General features: G+C 37.9%; 1 protein-coding gene across 6 annotated transcripts in view; it reads left to right on the forward strand.

Annotated features, from left to right (window-relative positions):
- The first annotated feature begins 320 nt into the window (after positions 1-320).
- Positions 321-20,982, forward strand: part of mgat4c (mgat4 family member C) — a 125,634-nt gene continuing 104,972 nt past the window's right edge. For 4 of the 6 annotated variants that reach the window (XM_058387068.1, XM_058387071.1, XM_058387069.1 and 1 more), the window contains exon 1: positions 321-730. The gene's annotated coding sequence lies outside the window, so the exon portion shown is untranslated. Of the gene's footprint in view, positions 731-19,007; positions 19,129-20,982 lie in introns of those variants that run through there. The other 2 variants (XM_058387070.1, XM_058387073.1) reach the window with 1 other exon arrangement.

Genomic DNA, 20,982 nt, shown 5'->3' on the forward strand with positions numbered 1-20,982 from the left:
CAGTATGAGCCTCACAGTGTATGTGGTTATAGTCTCCAGTATCTTCAGTATTAAGAAATATTTTTGGAAATCTGTAGGGTATTTAAATGGGACCATCCACAACAAGTGCAGAAGCTCTAAGAGTAGGAGACGTATCAGGATGAATCCCTAGGCTTGGTGATCTTTCAGCAACATGGAAATAATGATCAAATCTGTGGCTACATGTGGATCCATCACTGCTAAGCTATTATTCGTTCTCAGTAAACAAGAAAATCGATAAAAGATGAAAACAAATATATGAATCCATATTGCTATTCAAATTCAAAACAACAGCTACATAACATAACATACTGTCTGGTTTTGCTTTAAGCTCCGCGGAGGAGAGTAGTGTTCCTTAAAAGCAGCTGAGTGATAGTGGCTGCTGTAGTGCTTTCTGTATTGTCTCAGTCAGCAGCAGGCTGAGAGGAACAATCCCACCACCATAACACACTCCTATTACACCATGCCTTTGTTTATTCTGCATTCACGTTGGACGTGTTGATTTTCAGCACGTCGCGTGTAGCAGAGGAGGGGAGATCCGGACAAAATTTCTCCGCGTGATTTATTGACGTTTGCTCGATCGCTGCTGAAGCATCCTTGTATCTGCTGCTGTCTGCCTCAGAAAAAGCGCACAGAGCAGAAATGCGCGAGCGGGGAAGTTAAGACATGCCAGTCCCGATTTCTCCCGAGATCACACCGAGCAGATTGGACGGTAAGAGCGACACTTTCTTTATAGTCGAAATGTTTTCGCGTGGACAGCGTAGATTTCGTGTCCGTTTGCTCCAGACCGACTCGGACACGCGATATTCGTCTGTGAAGGCAGTCCACAGATGTGTCCAGTGCACGGCTGCAGCGCGTGAATCTGTTGAAACTGTTATTATTATTTTTTGTAATCAATTGATTTTTACTATCTCCGGTTTTATGTTTGCATGTGTTTCAGATCGAATAGGCGATGCTCTGGTATAGATCCTATGACTTGTGTCAACATAAACAACCGACACACATGCGTTAGGAAAACTAAACCTTAATGCAACACAGCATGATTTGCCTGCAATATATATATATATATATATTAGAAATAAAAATAAGAATTTTATGAAGTGTTCAAGATGATGCACTGTTTTTTTTATATATATATATATTTTTATGAATCTGAAACATGACTATATGGATGAGTCATACAGAACTCTGTAGAGAAGCTTTTACTTCTTTTACTTCAACTCAGATGACAGAAGCTTGTAAGGAAAAATGCATTACTTTGTATATTATTATATATTACCATGCATAGGTCTTTATGCTGGTAAATAAACATTGTCTAGCTGTAACTGCTCAAGAATCAATATTAGGCAAAATGTTTTGTGAGTTTGAAACTCAGTGTCTCCTGTGTTAGTCATCCAGACATCAGTCCATGGAAATGTGTTTGAGGAATTCTCCTCAGGAATTGTCATGGTTCAGATGACACAGTTTACACACAGACTGATAAAAGTTCTTTTTTTTTTCTTTTCTGAGACAGTTTGACATGTTATTCACCCTCGGAGTGTGTTTCCCTCTGGACTAGCAGTGCTTCCCCTTGTGGTAACTCATCGCAATGTTAACTATTGTACCTTCAGCAGATACCTTTTCCTCTCATAAATAAATGTCTCAATGCTCACGTTGAAGGAATACAGACAATGTTTGTGAAGCCTTTTTTTGTTTCTACCAGCGAGAACAGAATATCTGCTGCTTCAGGAGTGATTTAAGTATGCTATCAATACAAGGCCTTTACATAAGAAAAACACTCCTTTTAATGACATTGTATAGCACAAAGAGTTAAATCTTACTTTCTTCACTTTTGTGTATTTCCTTTGCACTCTAAAGCACTGAGAAAGATACGGCATCACAACACAGAATAGACTGAAACATAAAGACAGTCATTGTTACCACAAGTGAGATCTAGCTGTTAAAAAAAAACAAAAAAAAAAACCCTCAGATGCACTTTCACTAATTAGCTGGTTTGGACCAGATGGACTAAAGGCAGCTAATGAACACATTTCTCAGTGTGCTACATGAAATGGTCTTGGCTTTTAATGATCTCCAAATAGAATCTTATTTTTTAGTTCAAATAAATGTTAGTAATATTTAGACTGCAGAATGAAATGAAGGACAACATGCAGGTCCAAAAAGGTTTCAACACATCAGTTCAGACATATCCGGTTATGAGTTGGACTAAGGCATAAATCATGTGGCCAGTTCCTTTCAACTCTAAAAATTAAGAAACTGTTAATCTTTTATTCATATCTTAATAAAATCAACCATTCAGGACATTACTATGCAAGCATCAGAAGTACACTTTTCCAGCTGAATTTGAATCTGGCCTTCATTTATAATGAATCAACGCTGTGAATCTGTGGCTAAAAAACGAATGTGTCTAATAAAAAAAGTATTTAAAATGTGATAATGATTTTTGAAAGAACATGGGTCATGCACTGAAGAATAAAAAAAGATGGGAGTTCACATGCATAGTCTAGGTTTATTACACAGCTTCACTCAGCTCTGTGTTGTCCAGAGTGTGAAGTGAAGACCATCAAATCCACTGAGGGCAGCTTTCATTATAAGAAGACAGGGACATGCTGTACCTTTTGCTTTTGCCCTTGCCCTGTCCCAGACAGCTGGAATTTGGATGTCAGAGAAGAGAATGTGAAATATACTCCATTGGGTTTTTTTCCCTGAATACTTTGCTCTTACAGGAATGAAAATGTGAGAATGAAACCTATTTAAGAAAACAATGTTGAAAATGTCAAGAGAACATCTACGCATTTTCAATCATCTTTTTTCTCTCTCATTTAGACACATTTTTAAAATTCTATTACAACAAGTAGGAACTTCACATGCTCTCAGCCTTGCTGTCCCACGAGTGCCTTTTCTTGAGCTAGTGAGTGGAGTCTGATATAAACAGCATTATTCTACAGACACACATAGAAACACATCATCACAGCACACTGTCCTCAATAAGGTGCGAGTAAATAAAATGGAGCAAGCTGGCCAAGGCGAACCAACATATCTGCTATTGTATCAACATGGTCCTCACACTGGCACTGAACCTGACCACTGATTTCAGTCTTATATGCTAAGAAAGCACAGCCAGAATAGTTGTTATTCTGTTATTAACCTATACATAGCACACTCTGTAGTTATGACATTGTGAATTATGAAGTTGCTTTCTTAAGCAGCTTTTTTCCCCGTCACTCTATTCGAGCAAGCGATTTAACAAGGGCAAGGTGGTGTCTGCTTGCGTGGGAGTTCTGCTGTAACGCTGCTGGTGTGATGCTTGCAAAAGCCCTAATTGTGTCTGTCTTCCTTTCTGTAAATGGCGAAATTACCTTTTCCACAGGGCTCTCGACGTAGGTGAATTGAATTTTCTCTGCATGAGGAAGCAGTTTAAAGAGCCACAGTTTTTTTTGGCAGCATGAGGTTTGATGAATGCAAGCAGAGATGATGGAAGGAAGAGTCACTGTGTAGTCATGAGGGAGAGGAAGGTGGGAGTGATCTGGGCCATCTGTCAGACTTAGCAAATAATTTTTTTGACGAACAGTAACACTAAACAATTGCATAAATATAGATGACCAAGCTGAGAGATGTTGATGGGTTTTTATTTGCTTATATTACAAACTCAGTTTCAAGTGAGTACTTGATCTAGGTTACCTCTTCTCTGTCTCATTGCAATAAGCTGAGCTGTGGTAGAAGTGGTATAGCTTGATGAAGTGGTATAGCATTAGTAGTGTGATTAGATACACCAGCACAGCTCTTGAGCCCATGAGGCTGGAGGATGTCTGTGATTGCTATTCACTATAACCTGATACATTTATCCTTTTTAATATTTCTAGACTGATACAGTTCTTTTTATTCTGTGTATAACAATCATTGCCTTTTTGACTTAATAAAGGAACAGAAATGAAACCTAATTTTGACATCCCTTTATTTGCCAAATAGCAACCATTGTGTAGAAACCTTTGGCTTAACCATTCCTCTTAATGATGAACCCTAACACACTATAATGCATTCCCAGTGTGTCAGTCATGCTCACACAGGCTCATACAATGCATTTACATGCCATGGCCATATAGAAAGACATCTACATGCCCTTCTTTTTGTCTGGTTAATTCCATCTGCAGTGAACTCCATTTCCCAAAACACACCTCTGCCTACAAAAATGATCACCCCTGGACTACACTTCCTAAAGCACAAGATCTCTCTTCACAGTCACCAGGCCTTTAATCACACACACACACACACACACACACACACACACACACACACACATACATACACACACACACACTGCAAGTGGCAGACTAACAGTGTATTCTTACCTGTTCTTACCAGGCCTTTGATATTGTGTTTTTCTTTTTTTTCTTTATACTCTCTCTCTCTCTCTTGCTCTCTCTCTCTCTCTCTCTCTCTCTCTCTCTCTCTCTCTCTCTCTCTCTTGCTCTCTCTCTCTTTCTCTGGTTTTTGATATCAGTATTTGCTGATATTGTATCTGTACATCTCTTGATCTTTACCTGTTTTTTGACAACAAATTTTACCCCACAATTTATTTGTTTGCACCTTTCCTTTCCTTTCCTTTCCTTTCCTTTCCTTTCCTTTCCTTTCCTTTCCTTTCCTTTCCTTTCCTTTCCTTTCCTTTCCTTTCCTTTCCTTTCCTTTCCTTTCCTTTCCTTTCCTTTCCTTTCCTTTCTATTTTGGGCTCTGAATGCAAATATTATATACTAATCCTCTAATGACGCATATATATTTATATTACCTTGGTGTAGTTTTTACCCTGTTTTATCTTTCATTGTATATATGCCATGTGAAGCTCTTCAAAGTAGTGTACATTGGTATATGCGTAAATATATTCACACATCTTTGGTTTAAAACTTCTAAGATTCAACCTAGCTTTGCAAGATATGTTCCCCCGCAGGCTTTGTGGCTCTTTCCAACCACTGACCATCCTGAAAATGAGAAATCTCAGCTCTATCCACTTTGTCACAGTATGTGACAAAAGCGCATCATAATGCTATCCGGAAAAACGGATTTTTCCTAAATCCAGCTGGAAGCGATGCTAGTACATAATCTATCTTAGTACAAATTCTGAAATAAAAAAAGACGCTTTTGCTTTCTTAACATATGTTTAACAGTAAGCTTGTTTTTACATACATCATTACATACATTTAGCACTTGCATGAGAGAAAAGAATTATTATTTTTTTAACATGACTACACTGTGTTAACATTGTGGTGTTAATGGCCATATTGTGTTTATTTAACAGTATAGTAGGGATGTAACCATCTTAGGAGCACCTTCCTTTTTAGAAAGCTTGTCGTAAATGTTCTAAGCAGAGGTCTGCTTCAGGACTGGAGCATAAATGTCACATGAGTGGGAGGTTTTTACTTTCATGAGGGCACATGAAGGGAATATAAGTCACACATGAAGCTCTCGGGACAAAAAAAGACCATAATGATTAACATACATTTACAACCATTATTCATCCTTAGTAGCCTGGTCAGGGCCACAGTGGATTAAATCAGTTTATATTTTGAGAAATAGATCGAGCTAAATTTGTTAGCAAAACTTCCTGAATGGGATTGATAAAAATCTTTAGCACACATCTGGTTATGAATTCGAGCTAAGGTTGAGTGACTGTCAGAATCCGGAGCTCAGATTTCGCAAACCATGCTGCCATCACCGGCATTTCTACTGCTGCTTTCCTCCCCCAGTATTTTTCAATGTTTCTGAGAGCTACGTTGTACATTTCATTAAAAAAAAACCCAACCTTTTCTTTTAGGCCACTTTGGGTTCAAAAAACAGATTCAATTGCATTACACTTTATAATATAGCAAAACAAGCCAAATGCTGTTGACTAGCATAACCAGATTTTCTTCTTTGACTCATCTATATGACTTATTTGGTAACAATAGACTGACTTTTAGGAAACGACACTTTCTATAGCAGTGCAAATCAAATGATTTTTAGATTAACACAGTCTTGTATTTTATCTACAACAACTTGCCTATTTCACTCTCCAGCTTATTGCATGTTCAGAGGAGCGTTCCTTCTGGAAAATGTTCACTTTCACTTTTAACCTTCTTAGATACTTAGACAGCAAGGGAGCAGCACACCCTCAGAACTTCTGGAAGTTTCCTGACTGATGTTATCACAGGAATATTAACTCTGTTATTCAGGTTAAGATCATAAATAAATGAGTCACTGAAAAACTTTACAGCATCAGAGGGGTGTGTAGATTTTATTAATGTAATAAAAGCAATCTGATGTAAAGGGATTGTGAGGATGTGCTCCAATTGGTGTGAAAATACCAAAGAGAGTGCAGTATCTCGCAGCTAATAGACAGCCTGTCAACTCTTAGCAGCTTTCTTCAAATCAAAAGGAGGTGCTTCAAAAGTTCTCCATGAAATATACATCAATCAGAGAGTGAGTAAGAACAAAGGCAAAATTGTGTGTTTGTCAGAGGAGGTATCGGAAATGCTGATTTATTAAAGGGTCTCTCATCCTCCACCAGCTGTTTAGGATGCCATTCTGTTTCAGATGCTTGAGAAATAAAATGCATGATGCGCACATACTTGATGTTGATGTGAATAGGTGAGCGTTGGAGAGCAAGCTTTACCTGTATTGGAACTTGCTTGAATATCTCCTGACAACCTAACAAGGACAAAGACTTGCTAGCCTTCCCAGGGCGCTGTCATTCATAGATCGAGCGATGGAAATAATTGGCAAAGAAATCTACTCCCTCATGATGTAGGCTGCACTGGTTCATTTTTTTTAGTCCTTTAGTGCATTATTGGCACTGTTATATATTGTGGTGTATTTATATCTCAAGCTCAGCCATGATCTCGTTCCGTGTGTTAGTTTATATTTGGAGGAGCTGACATGTCAATTTGGCTGTTGGCCTAAATGGTGCAGAGCAGAAATAAGCGTTATGTGGGTTGATGTCATTCTCTGAGTTTGCGTAATTGACTTCTCACCACCTCCACCCCACTTGACACATAATTATTTTCTATTTGGTAGCTTGATGACTGATCTTCTGAATTCCGTGCGACCCGTCATGATAATTAGTTTGGGTTCAGACCCTGTGTCAGGATGTTGGGTTCGAATGTAGTATGCTGAAGGGTGGTGTCTTTAAAACAAGCTGCAAGTAGAAGAGAAAGAGAAATGGAAACAGTATTAAATAAGGCTTGGAGGGGCAGAGAGAAACACTGGGAGAGTGAGACAGACAAAGACAGGGGGGAGAGGAGAAGAAAGTGGAGGAAGGAGCATGGAGAATGTCAGCTGTTTGCTTCAAAGTAAATCCAATAAATAATAAATAACGAAGTTCCTCTCATACCATTGCCTCCCTCTGAGCAATAGGAACGTTATGTATGTAAAAATAGTATGTTTGGAGCTTTGCTAAGCTTTTCTGTGCTGAAAAAATATTCCTTTGATCTTTATTGGCTATAGGTCCTGTTTGCATGGTCATAATGCTAGCACAAAAATAAGAATCAGGCTGTCGGCAATGTAAGTATAGCAGGCAGATTCTTTTTTGTGCTCACTGCCATGAGGAGGTAACCTCACACACAGAGATATAACTAGAGTTAGAATGAACACATTATCAGGAGATGTGCCGCCATATTCTGCCAAATCAGCTCTTTCTGTTCTCTTTAAAACTTCAGTGGGTGCTCAGCATAGTGAAATTTTCATAATGATATATGATTAAATTTCACCCATAAACTCAATATTTCTGGATGTTAGCGCCTTCAAAATGGAAATTGATTAGTTTCTTTAAACTGGAAGCCGCTTGGAAAGAAACAACTATGAGGATCTTACAGTATATCATATACATAAACTAGGTGGAAGAAAATGTAATGAATATAAAGACAGTGAGGTCTTAGGAGGTTAAAGTAAACATAAAAATATTAATAGTAGCCTGCTAAAATATCCTAAACTGTTTTATTGTTTGTATTAATTATAGGACATCCTGAGCGTAATGATATGTAATGGTCTGATTCACGTTTATTAGCAACAGCTGAGTTGTTTATTCTGATTTGTGATGGACAAATTAATTCAGTGATTTGTATTTAATTGGTAGTTAGGTAGCATGACTGATATTTTGAACTGGTGTCCACAAGACTGTAAGAAAGAGAACACTTTTTAACCTTCTTTTGATGTCAGGAAAAAGTCCAATTTCTCCCTTGGTGTGAAACTCAAACAGTGACAGAATAATTTGATTAAAGGTGCCTAGGCAAGCATCTTCAAACATTTTCTCCCCCAGTTTGTTCACCTACCAATTCCCAACCACCAGCCAGTTCTTCCTTATCATACAATACTTCTAACTTGGGAAGATGAAGATTAGCACGCTTCCTCCAAGACATGTGAAGCTAACTACATCTTTTTATAGTGCTGCTTCATAGACCAGAATAACTCATACCACTTGAACTCATGATCTCCCAACAACAGGGCAAATGCTTTTCTATTGTGTCACTCAAGAGCCTGTTCACAACTTTTCAACCCCGCTGTTGTTCTTTCTCTTCTTTTAGGATATTTTCTTTTCATTTTTGTGCACTTCTACCATATTTCCATTCAGACATTTTACTGTTGGATTCTTAAGCACATTTAAGGCCAATTCACCTTGGATGAATATCTATGCAGTTGCATAAGAAACAGTCTGTAGAGTATTGATTCTCATGGATAACCAAAAAATATGCTTTTTGCTCACTTTCCCACTGTCTCATGTCACTTTTCTGTTGAACTTTGCTGTAATTACAGCTCGCAAACTTCACTAGTCCTCATCTCCCATGTTCCACTTAAACTAATAAACTGTATATTTTTTATATTAATGAAAATGAATATTACTGCTGTGCTGGTGACACATCCAGTATGAATTCCAGGTTACTGACCAGTAATCACGATGCTGATTTAGTGAGGTCATAAAATAAGGCCATCAAAAAAAAAAACAAAAAAAAACTATGCACTTGTCCAATCTCACCAATCATGAACTCATGAATTATTTATCCTCTTTATGGACCAATTGAGTTGGAGCCCAATAAAACATTTCTGACCTGTGTGCTAATCCATTCCCAGTCTCAAGAGATGAAAAATGCTAAAAATTTTTAGACCACATTGCACTGGAAAGTCCTACAGCATTGGCAGATTTCAACAAGAACATGGCTCATTTAAAAAAAGTGGCGTATGACCAATCAGATTCGCAATGCAACGACATTGTAATTTATGATTATGATTTATGCTTGCACTGTTGGAGCCTTACACCTTTCCATATCTTTCTACTCTTACTAAAGGTGTGAAAACAGAGGCAAGCTTTAAAACTACAGCAAAAATGTGTGAGAGGATATGAACACACTATGTCTGATACAAGCTTGCTTGCTTTGAATATCCAATTTGGCTTTTTTTCTATCTTAAAGTACACAATATACAGACTGGTGGTTATATAAATCTAATTTGGAACCCACAATACAAATTACTGAGTCTGAAAGTCACTTTGGGAGAGGTGATTGCATATGCAAATTTATATTACTATAGGGCAGGTATACAGAAGCCGATTTCTGCAATTATATTAAATTATACCATTTATAGCAAATATGATTAGCTACTAAGTTTATCTAAATTATGCCTTAGTGTCACAAAGTAAACAAAATGCTTCTCAAAGTTGCAATAAGTTTACTTTCAGATGCTGGTGTGGGCAATGTCTTTATTAAAGACGGCAAATAGCAAAAACAGGCAGAAGTTCAGGTGATTAACAAACAAGATATTCAAAAATAACAAAAAACACAGGCAAAAAGGCTTGGTACATCTAGTGGAATAGAGTGATGTAGTCTCAGCCTCAGACATCACGCCTACAAACCATTGGCAGAATATCGGATACATATGGCACAGAAAATTGGAAACATTTCAGGAGTTGCAAAGTCAACATCTGATTGGTTGGATTCTACAGGGTTTCTGGGAGACGTGTGTTTAAAATTTTTTAATGATCCGTCTAATGAGCCGCCATGACGCTTTACTTCCTGGGACAATGAGAGCGTATGTGGATCAGCTAAATGCTGGATTTTCAAAATTATGTGAAGTGCATGGTATAGATTTGCTTAACATTCCTAAATGAACGATCTATGGTTGCATGTCGGTCTGCTGTGATAGGTTGCTTTACATGTCAGTCAAATGGCCTCTTGGGCGGTCCTTGGCCAATAAAAGCTGCTATGGAGTCACACTTTTTTCTGTCTTTCTAAAGGTTAGGTTACATGAGACTATGTGTGATGTGGCTGGGTGGTGTAGTCCATGGTGGCCATAATTGCAGGCGTTGGTGTGTTTCAGGAAATGAGTCTGATGGCATTGACATGACAGTTGGCTGCATATGCACACCTCTAGATTTGGCAGCATTTAAACAGAGCCTTTACCTTTTAACAACAGAAGTTTACCTTATTAACAAAATGCACACTCATGTCTACACTCTTTTACCAAATTTCCCTGTGGAGGTTAATAAAGTAATCTCATCTCTACTTTTAATTCCAAAGCATCTTAGCTTTTAATTGCCTTTATATTTGAGTTCCATTTTAATTTTACTCTTTTACTCTTGAGAACAGTTAGATGTAACATCCAAAATCCTCAAATACCTATTGCGTTCTACATCTGATTTGTATGTGATGTCATTCATGCAGTTTATCCAATCGTACTTGCAAATTAGTCCTTGTTATTTGAGTAAAACAGATCCGCCTCATTAACCTTTTTACATCATCAGATATGATCACATCAAATGTGCCAGAGGGTCTGGGTGCATACAGTATATAAATTCAAGTTCAAATGAGAAAGATATGTAGAGATTGTGTGAATTGGATGGATTTATCAAATATACGATGCTCAGGATTGAGCCAAATAGATGATGCAGTTATTGGGGAAGCTGGAGACTGAGGACCAGATCAAAGTTTTGTTTTATTACTTGCTATACACAAAGAGCATATAGGTGCTCTGCAGTATGGTATAATGAAGTTTTGTGTTGCTAAAGAGGGTTCAAACAAGGGTTTTGGAAGCTAAGAAAAAAGGTACACAACCTCTCTCTTAATTGGACAGCGGTAGAAAGGTCGTGGTCAGCTATTCTCTGGGGTATGTCATGCCTGCTCTAGACTCCAGACTCTGAAAAGAAAGAGCCTCTCATTCACTGCGCAGCGAACTTTGAGAATCCTGCTTGTCACTTTATAGCAGTTCCTATTATCTGCCTTGAACTGTGTTGACTCAAAGTTAGTGTTTGCTGTTCTTGTCAGTTATGTTGTGTAATATACTGATGCGAATAGTTCGTCTGCAGAACATCACAAATAGCTTACATGTCTTGGTGCAGTGTAACATTCAGAGAAGCAAGCCGTGACAATGTGACATGGGTTGGTTTATTATGTAGATATCTTTCAATAATAAATGGTTCCAGACCTTGTGTCAGGATGTCATAGTTCCATTTCTAGCCTCTTGCATAGCTAAATTAAACACACATGTTGAAAGTGTGCAAAATATTTATCACCTAACTATTTAACATGCAAGGTAAATGCTCCACCATATGCCGGTCTCATGTTTATACTCTGTAGTTATTGCAGGACCTAGTCATCGCATTCACATTTGTTAATCTATGATCATTATTTTCATTAATTCAATTAATTTTGCATTCTTTGCTAGATAAACACTTAGCACATTACATGTGGAAGAACATTATGTAAACGTTTTAGTTTTTCTACTGTACACTGTCTCATTTTCTATCAATTTCTATCATCTCCATGTTATTGGCTACGGGACCTGCCAATAACTACGTAGCCAGATTTGTTTTGTGCCTGACTTTGAGACCTGATAACGTTCAATCTATTTCAGCTGGTGCATGGCCTATGCATGCAAATTTTCCGTCAAGTGTGACCTGACACCCCTAATGCAGTGCTGACTGAATTACTATTACAGGATTATCAGCAGCCCATGAATATCATATAAAATATTCATTCAAACCATTCACCTTGATTCAGTAATCATGTTTTTGTCATTTTTACCAAAGGAAAAAAAGTCAAAAACAAAAACAAACAAAGGACACATTGCTGTCATTTGAGAGAAAAAAAAGTATTTGCTTATCGAATCAGTTAATAGCTAGATGGTAATGGATTTTCCTTTAGGATACTCTTAACAAAAGTAAGATCAAATGATTATTTTAATGCAGTCACTGGCCCTAAATGTGGAACAGTTATCAGTTAATAGTTGTAATGTTTTTTTTTTAGCCAGCGTGTCATCATTATACTGTTTCATCTCTCACATTATGTACTGTAATGTCATTCATTTATTGTTCATCTTCAAGTCATTTTATCTTGGGCATGGTGATGGTGGATTCAAAGCATATCATGGAGACACCAGGTGCAAGGCATACTTCACTGAGTGTACACACAAACAAACACATAAACACACACACATACACACACACACACACACACACACACACACACACACTGAGTCAAATCTGGGGGCAATGTACAGTAGCCAATTCACCTGCCATGGTGTTTTTGGGAGATGAAAAGAAACAGGAATACCCAAAGGAAATTCAGGCAAACACAGAGAGAATGTGAGAAACACAGCACAGACACTAACCATAGATCAGAATTGAACCCTGGACCCTAGAGCAGTGAGACAAGAACATTATCTACTGCGACACCATGCAAACCATTATTCAACATTCTTCAACTCCTTTCAAGCTAGTTGCACAGTATTTACTGGACGGTTCACAGTAGTTGTTGAATAAAATGTAATAATAAATGAATAAACTTGGGAACACACTGTAGAGTTTAAAACCACACAAAGAGAGTAATCCTTTACCTCAGTCCACAGAAAAATGTACAGAGCAGATTGGACTACCAGCTGGGGCTGAAAGGCTTGGGAAGGAGTGAAGAGTAAAATCATACCGCACTTCAAAGAGTAACATTTCCGGTTGAGGCGTTAATCAACTGATTATGAGCTACTTCTGCTGAAATTTACATCCTGCTCCAGGCATTATCAGACAATATACAACTCAAATACTTCTCTAGCTCTAGAGAAGTATTTCTCTACCCATTAGATGGAGGGTGGTGTCCAGAGGATGTGTTGAAAAGGGACTAAATATGCCTTCCACAACCCCACAGTGAACTGAGCCCTCTATCTGTAAAAATCTCCATGGACACCCCCAAAATAATGCACTACTTTCCTTAAAAGCACTGCTGCCATTTTCTGTGCTGAGGGTAATTTAGGTAGAGCCATAAAATGGGCTGATTTAAAAAATCATCCACTTTTACCAGAATAACTGTGAAACTAGTAGATGGATGGAGAGCAGTTTTGAAGTTCACTGGCATGTGGCCAGGGTCTAAACTACTAGGTAACATGTAGCAATCCTGCTCATGCCTTTTGTGAGACATGACAAATATATTCATTAACATACTATATCTTTCAATTTCATATTTCACATTGTATCTTTCATGCCACAGATGTATTATGTCCCCACAGTAATACCTCTTTCCTGACATCCCCTGCTCAATCAGGCACCCTTTTAAACTACTTACTGGATCTGCATCCAGTTGCTGGGCTATAAGTACTGACCTCTGGCATTGATTAAACTTGCCTCACAATCCACTTGTTGTGAATCACATTGTCTGAAACTGGTTTAAAGCCTGAGCAATCAAACTAATAAGATAAAGTACCAGATTCAGTGTTTTTTTTTGTTTTTTGTTTTGTCTTAGCCTTATGCGTAACGGTAACATTAACATAGATGGAGATTCGTGTCCTCTAGGCCTGATTGGGATTTAGTTCTTGGCTTTCCTCAGATTTTGCTGGTTGCTATGATCAGTGATTACTTGAATTAGATAAACTGCTCCCTAAATCCAGTGACAACAGGCTTCTACAGCTAAGTTGATAGCAGTTCTCTGCATTTAGCCCCTTGGCTTTGTTGAGTAGGTGACATTTTGTGAAAGAAGAATATGCATGAAGAAAGAAGGAGAGAAGAAAGGCATGTCCACTTTCACAGAATTGTTAGAGTGGGACCTGGCTGGATTAATATAGACTGAGGTGAACACTTAGCTATCTTAGCTTTTTCAAAAGCTTCTTGAGCCTCAGATGTCAATGTAATGCACATATGAGCAACACAAGTCGTACAGTAAGCAGAACTGCAACAGGGCTGTAATTAAAGATGCACCTACATCAGTATTCAAACCCTTTAAAACGCTGTCCTTCTTTTAAGATAAGGAGATTGACCAGTCCTGCTTTTACCATGCCAGTCTCCATTACATTGTTATATGGAAGAAATGTGAGATTTAATACATATTATTTGTACCAGCAGGCAAATAGTTTGGTATGAAAAATGTTTGGTTAAACAAAATATTGACATTATCCAGACAGATGCAGATATAGTCTAAAAGCCACTTTTTACTTGTTTCCTTCACAGTTCCTCACAAGATAGCATTAATCTAATCAAATTTGTTAAAATAAATAAATAAATAAATAAATAAATAAATAAATAAATAAATAACAAAAATCACCTCACGACAGATAAAATGTTGAAGATGGCCATTTTGTGCTTTCCCCAATAATCAATACAGAGTCTCAGTCCTATGTCCGTTTCTAGTAACAAGGAAAAACCCGGCCAATGCTGGTGAGTTTGATCTTCTCTGACTTACTGATCTTAGTTGTGGTTGCATGAGCAGAGGCTTTTAATGTTGAACAAATTGTGTTGTAAAGCCCCCTTTAATAAGCCTTCCACTAGTCCAATCAATAACTGAGTTCTGCTTGCTTAGCCATGGGTACCCAAGACTTAGAGGTTGAATGGAAACCTCTACAACACAGAAATAGAAACAGCATATTTAAACATGGCTAGAGCCTATTCGGAGCCCCAGGACTTTAGTATTGTACTCAACAAAAAGTATTTCCGTTTAATGCATGAATCATTCCAGGTTTGGGATTCGGCTACAGCAGGACACAGAGTCCTCGATTCTCCCTTGCCCTAGAGTCCACTGTAGCAAATAGCAGGGTGGAGCATTGGTTTCATTTGCCCCAGAAGAGAATAACATCCACCTTCATCTGCTTTGGGGAATTTGGCGATTCAATGACATTATGTGTTAGATTTCCTTCTCTGCCTTTTGAGTATAGGTTCTACCTGGACATTTGTGATAAAAGCTGTTAAAGTGACCTGATTTTCCACAAACACAGCTGTTTCATTGTCTCTCTTCCTCTTTCCTGCACGGTCAGCCATGACTGGCTTATCTGTAGGGCCTCATTCCCATTTCATGAACTTCAGTTAGCAGATTTGTTGTGTGCAGTAGCCCGTGATGATCCACACTGGGTGAGCACTCTTGGTGGTCTGAAGGTCTAATCAGATAGCTACTATAATTAGTTTTATGGAGTTTCTCCAGTCGTGACAAGCTAATTTTTCAGAGAGGTGGTTTGGGTAGGAATATGGTATTGTACTGAATTTGTACACATCGAGGGTGGCTTTCACCATCAATTTAAATGACTTCCTTCAGTTCATCCATAACAGTTCCAAGCTGTCATGGAAACCATGCAAGGTCTCTTGGTTAACACAGGTGGCCCTCTAGAAACACTGTTACCTGCTTGCTTATATCAGTGGCTTAGTTTAACTATCATAATTGTAGGGAGAGGGACCACATATTGGTCTCTATTGATCAAGCAAATATGGCACAAGGGTAAACTTGCAAAGAATCTAAAGGAACATTCATAAAGGAACAGGCATATCAGGCATTCTACAAACCAAATGCTAAATCTATGGCTGGAATTTAAACCAAGATTAAGCACAGTACCTCGGCAGGTAATAAATGTAAGCAGTAAATGCATGTGATTGCTAGCTGTGCTAGCTTAGAGTGAGGGATTGTCATTTCCAGTTTTGTCCCTGCTCACTCTTCCTATTTCTCTGGCATCCTGTTCACAGCAGGACACTAACTACTGTATATGCACTGCATTTCTTTTAAACCACAATGTCACACATCGCTGACCAGCCATCAACATTTTCACACACCATAGCTTACTGTTCTTTTTTCAATTACACACAAGTGAGCACTATACACAGGTCATGCACACCACAAAGTATAGCGATGTTGTCTCTTTCCAGTGTGGGGAATCCTCAGACAGTTCATGAATGCTGATTGATATTTGGCAATGTTAAAAAAAAAAGCAGAAACAGTGCAGAGCGTGAGAGGAGCAGTGACCTTTCAGAGTGAAATGTTAATTTAACCGCTGTATAAAAAAAATGTGTGTGTGGCTACTGAATGCTGAACATGTAAATATTACCAATCCCCACTGACTCACACTCTTTATATGTGGATTAGGTACAGTTCACTGGTGAATAAGTGCAAATAAGCTTTGCCCTTTTAAGTGTTCAGTGGTGGGTACCGAATACAAATTTGGGGATACATAATCCAGCAGTGGTGGCTTTAATACACATCTAAATGCTCAGTTTTGTGAGGCAGCTGTGTGGAAAGCAGTGGTGTTTGTTGTTGAGAAATCACGCTATAATTCACAATATGTTTGTTTCTGTCTCGTTTTCTCAGTCATATTTGAAGATCCACTGCTGTTTATCTAATATTGTATTGTAACTTTAGTATCTGTTTTTTCACAACATTCAACCACATTCAACACCAACATTCATTTGGTGGAAGGATAAATTGTGCAGGATATGTTTTTTCCTGCTATGGTATGTGTTTCAGCTTACCCCATATTTTAAATTTCAGGTAAATCCACAGTTTATATTTCACTGCAGGGTTACTACATTATGAAAGAGACACTGCATTGCAGGTGTACATCTATTTGTATGTATGTATGTGTGTGTGTTTGTGTGCATGCACGTGCATTAGCATTACCTTACTGTATGTATATGTGTGCACACTGGTGCATGTAATACCAATAAATAAGATTCACAATCTTTCTTGCTAATGTTTTGCCTTTGCTGCCTTGCCTGCAGGTCAGTACACATGGATTTTATCTGATTTCACTCAGTACAGAGCCTCACTAGGTGTCTGTTGTTACAACTGGCTGATTTAATTCTCAGCACACAGTCTTCTCCAGTGGAATATTATACTGGTTAGATATTGATCCTTGTTTTGAGACCATTTGTGGGATAAACAAACAGTAGATAAGACTTTAGATCTGTAAATGGAGATATTGTAGAAGGAGGCCTGTAACATAAAGCCTGTTATATATTCTTTTTTTAACACAAAAATTGCAACACCACCAACAAACACCAGAGAAAAAATATAAATGTATAAACCTTTCAAAAACAGTGGATATCAAAAATGTTTACAAGCCCCTGTTAAACTTGCACCATTTGCGATTCGTGGATAAAATGTCAGATTTTTTTGCTTTCAATGTGTTATAGCAAGTGGAAAACAGTAGAAACATATTAGTATATTATTGTTGCAGAAATGTCATTCCCCACGTTTTCTGTAGGATTTAGATCTTGTCTCTGACTAGGCATTTTCAAAAATTTGATCTTCTTCTTCTGAAGCCATATTTAACAACTTGGATTTGACACCAAACATATCTTTCAGAATTATGCTGGAAATATTCTATTTCTGTTTCATCAGACCATAACACATTCTGCCACATGGTTTTGGCAAAATTTAGGGGGCCTATATTTTTTCTTCATGAGAAAGGGCCTAGACAAGTGAAGAACACATGAGATTTCTGTCACATGCAGGGACTGTACAGTACTTGCCAGATATTCCTGCATTTCCTTTAATATTGCTGCAGGTCTCTTGGCAGTCTCCCTGAAAAGTTTTCTTCTTGTCCTTTTTTCAAGTTTGGAGGGACGCCTTGTTATAATTAATGTCACTGTGCTTCCAGATTTCAAGGTACACCTAATTAGTTGGAAATCCTTTTGTATAGGTTTCGACAATGAGATCCCATAAATGCTTGGTAAGCTCTTTGTGGACCATGTTTTTAGCAGTTGGATGAAACCAAGAAGATGTTTTTATTTAATTATTAAATTAGTGTTAATAAGAATCACTTCACTGAGGACAGGTTTTTTACATTTGCATGTGATTTGTTCATTCTGAGCACATTCACATGGAGTGGTCTAAAAGGATGTTCACATCTATGCCACCAGGTAATTATAAGTACTATCTTTTTTATTTTTTTCCTAAAATGATCACCGTAGTGGAGGATCAATGTCTACAGGATTTTTCACCTTCTCCGGTTGGGTTTCCTTGGTGTCCTCTCACATACCAAATACATGCTAATAGGTCGATTGGTTATGCTACATTTCCCCTGGGTTTGATTAAGTGTGTGTGTGTGTGTGTGTGTGTGTGTGTGCATGCATGCGTGCGTATGTGTGTGTGTGTGTGACTGGCATCCCATTCAAGGTCAAGGTCCATTCCAAGGTGCTTTAGATGAGGTTAAAGTGGTTAATGAAGGTGAATGAATAAATACATCATAACAGTTGTTAACAATTTTTTGTGTTTGCCCTGTATTCCTGCTGTTAGGAGTTTAATTTTGCCTTTCCCCAGTGTGTTCTCTATTTGCTTTGGGGGTTTCGTCTGTGTACTCCAGTTTCCTCCCCTAGCCCAAAGACATGCGTTATAAGACTGACTGGCATCTCTGTAGCGTGCGAGTGTGATTGTGCCCTGCGATGCGTTAGCACCCCGTCTAGGGTGTCCCTCGAGTTCCCTCGGGATAGCCTACAGAAAATGATTAAATGAATGCATAGTGTATGCATAGAGCACATTCAGTCCTTGATTATACTTCTTTACTGTTTTATTTCTTTTCCATCAGTTGACCTAGAGCTTTGGCACCTTGATTGACAGTTTATTGTATTCTGTAACACATGTTAGTTTCCTAAGTTATACTACAACCATTGCATTTCTGATTTCCTCTCTCTCTCTCTCTCTCTCTCTCTCTCTCTTCCCCTCTTCCAATCACTCTTCTCCTCTCTTTTTCTATCTATCTAGTGTAGAAGGCTGTACAGAATTAATGGGTAGGAGATGGGAGGGCTGAAGTGGACCAGAGAGATTAGCTGTAAAATTGACACTGACAAATCTCATACATTACGGCTTCATGGGAGGCAGCCATCGCCACAGGAAGTCAAGCAGGAGGAGAGGGGAAAAGGTAATGTTCTCTATAAAAGACACAATGTGGCCTTTATTAACTACCACTTTTATAGTGTTACATTGCTGAAAGCTTCCCTCTGCAAATTCAGCACAGCTGCAAAAAGAGCCACATGTAGGAAACAATATTCTGAAATAGTAACAGGTCCTAAATCTTTAATAATATATTAAAACAGAATTTCTATTGGATTGAAATAGCTAGCAAAATCTTAATTCCGTCACAGAGTTGAGCCTTTTCTCTGACTCTCTCCCACTTATTGTCTTCTCTAAATTAGTCTTTGCTTCTTAATTTTACTGAGGATGTGTGAATACTTAATCCATGAAATAATTGAATTGAATGGAATAAAAAAAGGGAGTGGATTTGTAAAACGCATGCCTGAAGCACACAATGCCGTATTCAAAGCTTCATTTAAACTCACTTACTTTCAATTGCACTCATGAATAGTAAATGTTTATGTGCATCTTTAATAATCCATGAAGTGCAAACGAACAAACTTCAATGAGCCGTAATTAACACTGCAGTCTATCGGACAGAGACTACTTTGTTTTGCAAGGTCATGAAAGAAAGTCTGAGGTTTCACTCTTTTGTAAACACCATATCAGGTTTGTTTGGCATGTCACATTTAATGATCATTTTTGATTTTATGTTTGACTTCAGTATTGATTCTTCGTTTGACTTTATCTCGAACACCATGACTCTTGTCGTTGTATGCCAAAAATCATCATCTTCTATAACTGAGAAAATATTTAGAATAATTTATCTCATTACTAATTCATGCCTATGAAGAAAAGATTATATTTTGCAACTTGTATGAAATATAATAAATGTAGATTATTGCTATTCATCTCTGTGTGTTAACTTTGAGATATAATGCATATACTTTGCAGCCGGTAAATCTAACAGATGCAATAAACCCAGTATAATGTGTGCTACTCATTTCAATGTAATTTCAATCTCCTCAGGCACAACTGATGAGGAAAGGAATATTTGAATAGGGTTATGAATATGTGATATGATAAGCTCTTGAAATCATAACAGAGCAAATGTGTTTTCTGAGCTGCCCACGTATTCATCTACATTGCTAATTTGATTGAAAGCTTGTGTGTATATATGCTGAATCCTCATTTGTGCATATGCTATAACATTTGTTTTAGAAGTCAATGTACATTTTGCATATTGTATTAGGTTTGGCACTTTGGTAAAGATTTATATCACCTTTTTTACAGACTGTTGAATTAAGAACACACTGTATTTTTGGTGGATAAGTAGTATATGCTGTTAAATATTCATTGGCAGCTTGCGTTCTTAAAATATAACTAATTATCACTCCCAGCATCTCCAAAGCTCTGTTTTCACACTTCGACTGAAATTCATGCATCTTTTTTTCAAAGAAATTATATTAAAACACACAAGTCAATGCACAACCATTACTAACTAGAGTATATTGTGTGTACTATGTTCTACTGGCTTGCCAGGAGTGGATCATGTTGATCCAGCTGCCAAGCTTCTCCAATGCTTTTTGTTTGTTCTAACTGGTTCCTCCAGCTGGGGTGTGTGTGCGTGTGTGTTTGTGTGGAATAATTTTGGTGCCAATGTCATAAACTGTTGTGACACATCCACACACAGGTGTTAAAGGCTGGAGTATATTACATCTCACAAAGAATTTACACAAAAAAAGACCATTCTAGATGTCTGATCTGCATCAAGCAGGAAAAAACTTAGAAGTGCCATGTAAAGAGTTGCGTAATTGACAGACTCCTCTGTCCCACAGTAATCATCTGTTCTCAGGCCTGACAGTTCGGCTCGTCTTTCTCTTTTCCTGAATGCTAAAATGATGAATCCTCCTGAGCTCCG

Source organism: Hemibagrus wyckioides, linkage group LG04 (genome assembly GCF_019097595.1).
Source record: "Hemibagrus wyckioides isolate EC202008001 linkage group LG04, SWU_Hwy_1.0, whole genome shotgun sequence".
In the NCBI taxonomy this organism is placed as follows: Eukaryota; Metazoa; Chordata; class Actinopteri; order Siluriformes; family Bagridae; genus Hemibagrus; species Hemibagrus wyckioides.